We start from the raw sequence: 11,860 nt of genomic DNA, 5'->3' as shown, positions 1-11,860 counted from the left end.
TGGTTTCAAATTCATGACACTCCTGCCTTAGTGTCCCACGTGCTGATATTACAGGCATGTGCCACCACACCTGGAAGAAAGAGCATATTCAACAAGAGCAGAAGATACTGTTATGGCTATCATTAAAAAAAATGCATACCATAACCCCATGCTAAATCTGAATGATTTACTTCCACATGTATTTTATGTGAAAAACAAACATCTACCTTGTCTAAGCTGATGATATTATGACATTTTCTGTTATGTGGAGTCTGTCTCATCCTCACTGATCTAGCTCCCTGGACAGTCATACAGAGTTGATCTACATTTTCCAGAGTTCTCACTGGCTTGCTTCTTCTGAAGCATTATTTCAGAAAGAATCAATGACAACAAAATGGAAAAGGAGACTGCTGCACCTGAAATTGTAGGGGTAAATGATAGATGAGGATGAAGAAAGAGTTGGAATGCAGCACCTTCTTCTCCAGATGGGAGTAAAGGAACTGCTCAATGACTCCAGGGTGTTTATGTATGCATTAGGGAGTCAAGCTCTTGTTGGTTGAAATCCCTCTAACTCCCAACTTGATTGCTTCGCCCACCTCAGGGTTCCTCATGTTCTCAGAGCTGTAACAGCTTATCACATGCCTTGCCTCAGGTGCTCCACATGTGTGATTGATCTCCAACTTCAGCCACTCTACACATCTCCTCCTGTTTTACAGTTGCAAGCAATGGGTGACCAGCTGAAGTTGGAGGAGCTTGTTTGGATGACTCTGCCAAAGACCTTTTCATTCTTCAACCCTTTCATTCAGAGTGAACTTACTCATGTAGGCTAAAGATTTTTAGTCAAAGGATTTCAGGTCCCTACATCCAAAAATTTAATTTTATGCAATCTATTACCCATAACAGTGGTCAGTTACCACTGTAGCTAGAAATTGTGAGAAGGTGTTAGTGATTTGAGGTTCTTTTATAGCAACATATTATGGCATTGTTTCATACATCTTGTGGTTATATTTTTCTACCGGATGTTCCAGATCAAGTTAAGGTGAGACCTGTATGAATTACTATTACTTTCTTGCTATCTATCAAGGTTAGTAAACTCTCTTCTTAATTTACCTTGGAACTATGTACAGCACCTCTTAGTTCTTCACTCAGTATCAGCTGTCTGAATGAGTCATAGCCATTGCTTAACCAAGTTGCTTTCTGTGAAAGCTTGGAAGATTTTTCTATCCTAGCAACTCTTCTTAGGCATACCATGCACCATAAATCTGCTTCCTCTGTGGTCCAATCACCTCCTTGGTCAGAAGATTGGGGGTTCATGAAATGACAGGATGTCAGAGAAGAAGTTTTCTTATGTCCAAGCTCCTAATTGACCTCAAAGGATCAGAACAAAACTATTGCCTATCTTCCTACCTCATCTATATTTCTAGTTTTTGGTCTCCAAATCTCAGTCATTAAACATCAAAAAGAGAAGGTTAATGACATTATATTGTAATAGAAGCAGTATGCTTAATATTACAATTTTGTCTGATATCAAGCACCTTGAAATACAATATACAATCGTTATTTCCTACCAACCATAGATATTCCAGGAATTGAATCTCTGTAAAATGTAAACTGACAACAATTATATAGTTTCACACAGAAATTTTAAATCAAAAGCCATATATACTATTGTAGCATGACAATAGTATATAGTGATGACATTTTTGTAACACACCTAAATTTCCATTTTGACATAAAATAGCCATTGTAGTCACTCATCTCTATCTAGTATATAAGAAGCTTTCACCTAACTGGTTGACATTTAATGCAATGTCACTGAAGAAATTTATGACATTGTCTGGACTGTTTAATGTCTAAGCTTCTCTAAGTATATATAGCATATCCATTATGTAAGCTTTTGTTATCATTACTGACTTGTGACCTCATGTTGGTTTGACATGAACCTCCTATCACAAGTAGCTGGAGCAAGAAAGGCAAGTGTCTGACTCTGAAATAAAAGTCTATCACCATAAATAATCCCTGTTGTACATTCTGCAATGCAAGTTGTAAGCAAAGATGTGAATACATTAAATACATCACAAGATTGATAACAATTAATTGTTACAACCATGAAAACTTTTATCTTTTTAGTTTAGTTTTGTACCAGAGCATCTCCAAATCAGAAAACTTATTGTCTCATTTCTAGAAAACCTAACTTTTTGACAATGACCAATGTAAATATATCATAATAGTATATTTTACTAACATTTACTGGGGTATCTCCCATAAGGCTATGGAGATTATTAGGGGCTCCCATTAACGGACAAGAACTAGCTAATGTTTCCAGGCAGTTGCTTTTGTGTTCATCAGTTGGAGTCCTGTCCAACAGTCTCTCCCCTGCCTAAGGAATTTTTTGTTAATTATCTAAACAAAATTTTTGGTGACTTAAGAAAAGTGGATCATATCACTTGGCACATTACTTCTGAACCATAGGAAACTCTCAAGTCTTAATACATAAACCACATATGCATTATATTTTTAAAACCAATTTTAACATCATTTTGATTATTTTGAAACTTCAGTGGAAGGATGCTTTTTATTTTACTTTTTTATATTAATTTTATTGAGAAAGAAATAGCAATGAGACAGTTTCAAAACAGGCTAATGGGACAGTTACAATAATTAATATATTTCATATTATGTTTATAGTAGTTATTCATAGTACAAGATGCAGACATGATAACTTGTCTAAACACTATTAGTTCAAAACATTCTTCTCATTGAACTAAGAAAAAGCAGCTGTATATCAGTGCTAATTATTTTGTATATACAGATATATATTTTTTCTCTACAAAATGGTCCTTCATTTATATCCCCTTTTCGCTTACTTTTGTCAGAGATGGGTATTCCATTGCCATTCATATATGTAGGTGCATGAATTCAGCAAAGTGATCCAATAGAGTCCAGTAGTCTATAATAGTAGTGGGTTAGAAGGATGCTTCTGAGCAAATGGTCCAAAAAGGAGAAAGAAAAAAATTGTTGAGTTTAAATAAAAAATAGCTAGATAAGACAGACAAGCCAACACATAGACAATCTGCTTGTAATATCAGTGGACTCAAATCTATTTGTGACCAAATTGAATTATAATAACTCTTACAATTTTAGAAGTTTGTAATTATAAATAGACTAGTCAGAATTTTTGTAGTTCAATTAGCAGAGATCTCTTACAAAAGGAATTTGGAAGGGATAAATTCTTTTATCTATCATTAATATATTTTTTCTATCTTATATTGTCTTATGAACACTGGTACTATCACATCCCTTTCTTTCATATAGCTTTCAGATCAATTGTCTTCATATACTCTACCACCTCCTCAGACCTTTGATTTCCATCTTTGGTTAATCTCCTGAGCATCCTGGTTAGTCTTTTTCATTGGCCCTAGGTCAGGTCTAGCCCCATCCTGTCCATCAGTTGTGGCACAGTCTGTGAGGCATCACTGCCACAGGGCTGAGCATCAGTTTTTTGATAAGTGGAACCAATTCCTCTTTTGTGTTCAGGCCCACGATACAGCTGGACAGCATGCTTTGACACCCAGATAGATCGATCACCCAGTATTCCCTGGAAAGACACAAGCATAGCTTTGACCTCCATATAAATACCAGGCTGGGTCCCTGACATTGTCCAATGTGCTGGTCTTTCCAAGAGACACTTCTTGGCTTCTTTTCATTTACCTGATTGCATTTCCTTTCTGCTGCTATGGTTGCACCCCAGTAGTATTTTAAAAGTTAATAGTATATACTGCTAAGTGAAGTCTATTACGAGGTATGAACTTTGTAGGGAGGGATTCCTCCTTCTGTTTTTATAATTGAATTTTGAGCATACAGTGAACACATTTAGTAATTTATTAACTTTGAGGGTTATAAAGAATTCCTGTAGTAAAGAAAATATGAAAAGTTGTATAAAACATTTGGAAGGTGGCACTTGTATAGGCTGGGCCATTGTCAGTCTTAAGTGCCCACAGGCACCCAATGTTGGCACCATGGGGCCTGGCTCTATTGCCACTCAGTGATCAGTAGACAGCAGAGTCTCACAGGCTTCCAGGGTGGTCATGGCAGCAAAGTCAGTTGAGGGTGTTGCCCTCCCATGATCATCCACTTGCTTTCCCATCTATTTCCTCACCCACCAGCCCAAGAGTCTCAAGCTCCTGAGTATGGTATGAATGCCACTGCATGGGCAGACCAGTAATTTAAAGGTTCAGCAGGGCCCAGCAGAGATCAAACATAGCAAGCACACAGGAGGCGGGGCTGGCCAAGCTTTTGTCCTTTCCTTTATCACAGCCCATAGTGGCACAAAGATATCAATTCCAGGGCTTGGGCTCCTGAAATCCACCTGTGGCATTACATCCAACCCACTGAGGGGAGCCAGGCCAGGACATACTGCCTCAGGAAAGCTCTCTTCACTATAGCACCCCAACTATTTGGTGAGCCCAGAGCAGGCCCCTCTGGAAGTTTCCCAGGTCAGCCTTCCACATCAGTTTTAGATTTATATTCATTTGCCTAATTATATCCTTATCTATAGTTTGGACAGATACTAAAAAGTTTTGTTGAAGGGATAGATAATGTTGCCATTACAGGTGCAACAGAGCAATATTGGGCAAAATGTTCTTTGCCTCCACAGCTTGAACAAGTAACCTTGTTTTTTCCCTTTACTTTAGGCTGTGGATGAATACCCTGAGTGATAGTTGTTGCTAAGGTAGCCCTTTGTACATATGAAGGACCAAAGTCTGTATAAAGTTAAATCATCTTGAAAAGTATAGCCTATTGTTTGTGGGCCCTGAAAGCCTCTCTATAACATGTATTTGCATTTTCAAAAGCCAATTGTTGAACAGTTAATTTAAAAGATGACTCTATTGGGCTGGGGAGATAGCTCAGCAGTCTAAGCACCTGCCTGGCAAGTGAGAAGACCTGAGTTTGATCCCCAGTACCACATGCCATGCCAGCCCTGGAACTCTGAGCATACCATGCTAGCCCCAAAACCAGGTGTGATGGCACACGCCTGTAATCCCAGCAGCGGGCAGGCTGAGATAGGAGGCTCACTACAAATCTGAACTGCATAGTAAGACCCTGTACCAAATAAATAAAAAGTTTTTAAAAGTTAAAAAAAAGAAGAAGATGACCCTATTTTATAAAGGGTGGAAGTCTCAGCCTGTGACCTAGCAAAATTTTTGTGACTGAGAAAGCAGAAGTAGCCTCTTCTGGCATGGTTAATGTTATCAGTTTTACTTTGAGTGGCTGTGAAATGGAAGTCGCAGTGAAACACTACTCTGGAGAGAAAGGTCTTTTATATACCACATAGCTCCTTCCTTATCTGATTGAGCAAAGCTAAAGGGTTTAAGGTCTCTTGGGGGGACTGTGGTTTTGTCATCTTTGTTTGCTCAGGACTAAATTTATAGTAGTACTTTGAGCTAAAACCTCTGTGGTCATCTCAATAAGTCTCTCAATCATCAACACACTCTCTAACCCAAGTCCACCAAAAAAAAAAAAATGTAACTATGGGAATCATGAATACAACAAGCACTTCCATACAAAGCTGTTGTTCTGGAGAACCTGTTTTCCCCATGCTTCACACCTGATGATGGAATCAATATTGATAACAATACACCTCTTGGATCAGTATTGATGACATCAGTGCACTTCTCTCCCTTTGTACACACAACTAGAAGTATCCTCTTACCTGCTAGAGTTTCTTTATAGCCTGAGTCCCTGTTCAGGCACCAAAATGTCACATCCAGCACAGTTCTAAAAATTCTTTGGGTGAAGGACAGAGGAAGATGAAGAAATGAAGACAAGGGTCAGAATGTAGAGAGCTGAGGTCAGGGGGAGACCTCTCTCCAGATGGGAGAGGAAGAACTGCTTAATGATTCTTCCACCTTATCTATACACTGCGGAGGCTGTTGTTAGCTGAAACACTGCTGCCTAGCAACTTGATTGCTTAGCTCCCCTCCCGGGGCCTGGAGATCTAGCAGCTAGAACGCCTCGCTCATGCGGCTCACCTTGGGAGCTCCACTCAGGATTGGTCTCCAGTTTCAGCCACTCTCCACCTGGGACAGGCTGCTGGAATCAAGCCAAGTGCACTCATATCAACACAAATTAAGGAAAGAAATGAGAAAGTCCTAAGAATTCATATTTCCACAAAGCTTAGCTATGTATGGCCATTTGATAATAAGAAAACCAGCATTGTAGGAATCAAAGAATCCGAAAAATTATAATTAAGTTCAGAAGAATTCAAGAATGAATGAGGGTCCTAAAATATTAAAATAGATAAGGGTTTATTTGTGGCAGTCTCACTAAATGGAATTTTTGTACATGCTATTACTGAAGTAATATCTGAGAAAAGATCTTCTGGTAGGCTTTTGAAATATAATTTCATATTGTCATATTCTTTTTTTCCTTATGAGAATCCCTAAGAGATAATTTATTGTCTCCATTCTATTTTTTAACAAAATAAAGGAACAAATAAAGAAAACACAAGAGCATTCTTAATTCATCCAGAAGTGTTCAAATTAAGATCCTTCCGTGTGCTAATTTTGTCCTAAAGGAATTACTGTGAGCTGTCCCTTTAGGTGCAGAGTAGCATCATTTCTCTGTGGGGAGCCCTGAGGCTCAAGGACATAACACAGCAAGGGCTGTTGATAGAAAGCAGACACACACACACACACACACACTCTCTCTCTCTCTCTCTCTCTCTCTCTCTCTCTCTCTCTCTCTCTCTCATCTAGAAACCAGTTAGTGTTATCTTCCATAGTTCGCTATTTTGTTTTAGATCATAATACTTTTCTTGCTTCTTTTACTCCTAAACTGCCTTGGGATTAACCAACACTAAATTCAGTTTTGAAACTCAAAGGCAGAAAGAATATTTCAATTAGCATCCTACTCCTTTCACCAGTCCCAAGAGAAAAGAAACAAAAGACGTAAGACATAAATCTATTTCCTCATTAGCAGTATTAAGAAGAAAGGAAGGGAGAGAGTCAGGGAAGGAGGGAAGGGAAGAGAGGGGAGGGTAAAAGAGAGGAAGGAAGGAAATAATAATAATAATAATAATACCTAATCCATAAAAACATTGAAATTTTTCTCTTCTTGATTCTATTTGGCTATTCTGATTAAATCTCTGTAGACACATCAGTCTCTCATTTGCACTAATTTTCAGAATTTCCTACACTTTATTACATTTCAAATGTACCAATAAAGTACCTCACTTTTCATTATCATCCAACATATACTGCTTATCCTCAAGCCCCAGGGAACTGGTGGAACATACCTACATTACATCATCTGCTGACATTGACCATTTTATCCCTTCAGGCAGAAAGACATGACCTCTGTATTCAGTTGTCTATTCTATACAACCATCAATGCCTACTACAATTGTCTCCTCTATTGAGTCTCCCTTCAACTTCTAAATTAGAATTAACCTCTCTTCACATTCAACAAGTAAATATTTAGTGCCTGCTAATTGCTAAGGCACTGTTTTAAGGGCAAGAGCTACAACAAGGAAAAACATACAACACACTGCCCATCCATTGCAAGAGATAAATATTAATCAAGTAAGCAATGAATAAATGAATATAAATGAGACATAAGCCATAAATAAGTGTCCATAGTGTTATGATGAGGGGGCTTGACTAGTCATGTATTAAGTTAGAAATTGTCAAGGGCTTAAAATTTCATTCAACTTGCAAGTTAACAAAGTAGCCTGTCATTTTGTAAATGTATAATAGAAGAAGGCACAAGATTCCTGAGTCAGAGACATGAGCAGTTTGTTACTAATATCAAAAACAGCAGCTAAGAGCATGACCTCCTCACACTCCAATCTCCTCAACACAATGAAAGGGGTCAAATACTACCTGCTCAGGCAATAAGGTACACCTCAAGGAGGAACCCTAAATTCTAGCAGCATGGCTGTTACAAGGATGTCCATCTGCCTGTCTACCCTCTGGAAAGAAAAAGAGATTAATCTGAGCAAATCTCCTCGAGGAAGAAAAGGAAACATGGTGATTACTGTGGAATGTGAATAAATGTCTCCAGGGAGGAAAAAGAGGCTTTATTGCCCCAGGTATCTCCAGAGAGGTTTGTCTCTAAGTTGTTCTAGAGAACTCCATCTCTGGTTTCTAGGGTTATTTGTTATTCCAACAGATGCTTCGCTTGGGAGGCTCAGACCAATGAGGAGAGAAAGTCTGCACATAGAACTCTCTCTCGTCATCCTGAAGATCTGGTTCTCCATAAAGAAATAAAGACTGTGTTGAGGAATCAGCAGGGATCAATGAGACTGGGGAGGCGGGGTGAACAGCTAGGCAGAGACAATAGCGTGTACACAGCAGGGGCAGGAGAAAGTACGGTGCTTCCAGGGTAGTGCTGCATGGCCACAGCACACGTCAGGAGGTGAATCTGGAGAGAGAGGCAGGGACTCATGATGGTGAACCTATGGCACGCTGGCTGCAGTGGCCTGCTTGCTATCTTTGAAAATGCTAAAAGATTTGCCGTCACTGCACTAGACCATGTAGGGACTTCTGGGTCTGTTTAAAGGATCTAGTCACTTGTACCAAGAGCAATAACAAGCTAAAGATGAGTATAAGCCAAAACATGTGATATGTTTCAATTCCAACAAAGCTACTCTCTATGTTGTCAGAGATGCATCAGACCTTGCTTTCTGGCTTCTCCTCAAGCACACCATTAGGGCAAATTCCTTGCACTTGTTTGCAACGCATCCTGCTCTTTTGCCACCTAACACCAATGCAGCCCAAAACCTCAGAATTTGCCATTGGGAAGGAGGCAAAATTCCACCTCCAATCCCTTAGTGGCTCAGATTGTACTGAAATTAAATTTACATAAGACATAAGGAAATATGAAGAAGTGTATAAACATATCTGATACAAGTTTTACATGGCACAGGAACCCCAATAAGGAAATAACCTGAAGGAGCACAGTTACTTATCTGGACAAAGAGTACTAAATTTTGAGAATGTGACACAGTAAAGAAGAGTGAGCTGAGGTCAATAATACAGTAAAAAAATAGCCAGGAAGACAAAGTTTAGCATAACAAGATTGTTTTGTACACATTTCCTTCAGCCTGAGCCTTCCATCCTTAGTAATATGCATGCTATTCTGTAGAGAGGACATCTTTCATGTAGGAGATTCATCTTCTCCTTTAAGAAATAGAAAAGAGGTTGGTATGATCTTGCACCTGCTGTTTTTCAAGTGTTTCTAATTCAAAACAGTCAGTATACCAAAGAGGTATATTTTTAACTCCTTCATCTTGCATCAGTTCTTGCTCATCTACCATGTGGAGAACATCCATTTCAACCTGAAATTATATATTGTTGAATCAGTAGTAAGAGAAGCGCTCCCTCCCTAGAGTTTCCATTTAAATGTGCTGTGATATATGAATGTGCTTAATTTCAATTTACATCTTTTATTCTGTCAACTTCTCTACTTAGCCTACTTCAAGGTATCCATTACAGAAATGATTTGAATTTGCAAAATGTTCAGCTGCTCTTAAAAGTAGCCCACGAGGGCTGGAGAGGTTGCTCAGTGGTCTAAGCACCTGCCTGGAAAGTGTGAGGTCTCAAGTTCGATCCCTGGTACTGCATGTTGTGCTGGCCCTGGACCCCCAGGCATGATGTGCTGGCCTGAAACTGGGAATGGTGGCACATATCTGTAATTCCAACACTGGACAGGCTGAGATAGGAGGATCACTACGAGTCTGAGCTGCATAACAAGACCCTGTGCCAAATAAATAAATAAATAAATAAAGCCCATGAATTATGCTAAATCAGAGTGTTCTGGGTGAGGGGTTTGAGCTGGTTTGGGTGGTCTTTTACATAAAAAAAAACCTAACGACTTAAGATTTAACTTTTAAGTGTCCACCAACAGATAAATGAAGAATATGTGAGGTATACATACAAAAATACAGCCCAACATGGCGATGCACAACAAGGCGGCCCCGCTGTAGACCCCAGACACCGGCGGGAGCTGGCGGAAACACTGGCAAACTTGAAGAGACAGATGTGTGCTTTTGAAGGAAGCTACTTGGAAGACACTCAGATGTATGGCAATACTATTCGTAGCTGGGATCGCTATCTGACCGACCAAAAAAACTCCAACAGCAAAAATGATCGAAGGAACTGGAAGTGTAGAGAAGCCGAGCGGCTCTTCTGTAAATCTTCTGTCACATCAGCAGCTGCTGTAAGTGTATTGGCAGGAGTTCAGGACCAGCTCACTAGAAAGAGGAAGCCAGGAAGTGGGACAGAAAGGGACACTTCTCCGGACTTTCATAATCAGGAGCATGAGCCCAGCCAGGAGGACCCTGAGGATCTGGATGGACCTGCGCAGGGGTGGAAGCCCCAGAAGGCTGCTTCTTCCACTTCCTCAGGGAGTCACCATAGAAGCCTTAAAACACGCAAGAACAAATAAAGACCAGCACAGGTCAGTGGCAGGGACCCCGCCGCCGCAGCTCTGATAGATGTTGATGTGAAGGGCCCTTCCTAGAGCCAGAGAGCTCTGGATGGACGGAAATCCATGACTCCAAATGAAACCAGCTCATGTTGTAAGGGAGGAGTTGGTGGGCAGTAGAGTGACCCTAAAAAAGAACTCCAGGACATCCTTCCACTGTTGCTAGTGCAGAACCCTAACCCTAGCCCCCAGAACATTGTTTAACATGGTGAATTTGAAATCCTTTCAGAAGAGAAAAAGGGGGACTAGAAATGGAATCTGTGTAAATTTGAAAAATGACACTAGTGTATGATGGGTAAAGTGGGATAATCTTTTGTTCCTACTCCTGATCCCTGCCTACTCATATGAGAATTGATTTAATGTGCCTTTAAAAAAAATTTTTAAACACAAACTTTTTTATCAAAACAAACAAAAATACTATTCATCCTTCAAAAGGAAAGAAATTATATTTTCTGATTATATTTTATGGGATGGTTAAATCTGAAGGACATTATGTTAAGTGACTAAACAAGGTGCCAAAAGGCAAATACCACATGAGTTAATTTGCACATAGCCTAAAAAAGTTAACTCTTAGGAGCAGAAAGTGGCATGGTGGCCAGCAGAGGCTAGGGGTGGTAGGGGATACAGGAAATGTATTTCAAAGGATACAAAAGAGATCTTCAGGAGATCCACCATACAACAGGATGACTCTAGTCAACTCATTTTATACTTAACAGTCACTAAGTACATTTTAGGTGCTCTCACCACAAGAAATGACTTAGGAGGTAAGGCACATGTTCATTAGTTCAATTTTAGCCGTTCCAGAATGTATACATATTTCACCAACATCATGCTGTACAACATAAATATGTACAATTTTATTTGTCAATTTAACTCATTTTTTAATTAAGAAGTTTTAAGGGCCGGCCAAATAGCTCAGCAGATTAAAGCACCTGCAAGCAGGTGAAGGGGCTGGGAGTTCAATCCCCGGGCATGCCATGTCAACCCTGGCCCTGGGGCACGCTGAGACAGCAATTGAGACTGGGTGTGGTAGCACACACCTGTCATCCCAGCACTTGGGAGGCCGTAAACAGGAGACTCACTATGAGTCTGATCTAGTTGTGAGACCCTGTAGACCCTGGAGACCCTTCTCTAACAAATAGAAAAAAAAAATTTTTTTAAACATGCAGAAACCAGCTCTGAATCTAGGATTGGGGTGAAAGTGAGAGATCTCGAATGTGGTGTAGTGGGCAGAAGAGTGAAGTAAGCTCCAGGCTGGAAGTGCCTGATGGGTTAGGATGCAGGAGGCAGTGGCTTGGTGTATGACTGCCTTCAGAAGCACTTGACTGGTTTTATATATAAGATACCTCTAAAAGTGTTACCCTTCAAATTTTCCCCTTCACCACAAATTTAA

At 39.9% G+C, this 11,860-nt stretch overlaps 1 pseudogene; it reads left to right on the top strand.

Annotated features, from left to right (window-relative positions):
* The first annotated feature begins 704 nt into the window (after positions 1–704).
* LOC101580127 lies at positions 705–10,428 on the top strand (annotated as a pseudogene).
* Positions 10,429–11,860: the final 1,432 nt, after the last annotated feature.

This window comes from Octodon degus, unplaced genomic scaffold (assembly GCF_000260255.1).
Source record: "Octodon degus isolate 3935 unplaced genomic scaffold, OctDeg1.0 scaffold00110, whole genome shotgun sequence".
Lineage (NCBI taxonomy): Eukaryota > Metazoa > Chordata > Mammalia > Rodentia > Octodontidae > Octodon > Octodon degus.
This window is presented reverse-complemented; position numbering and strand designations above follow the sequence as displayed.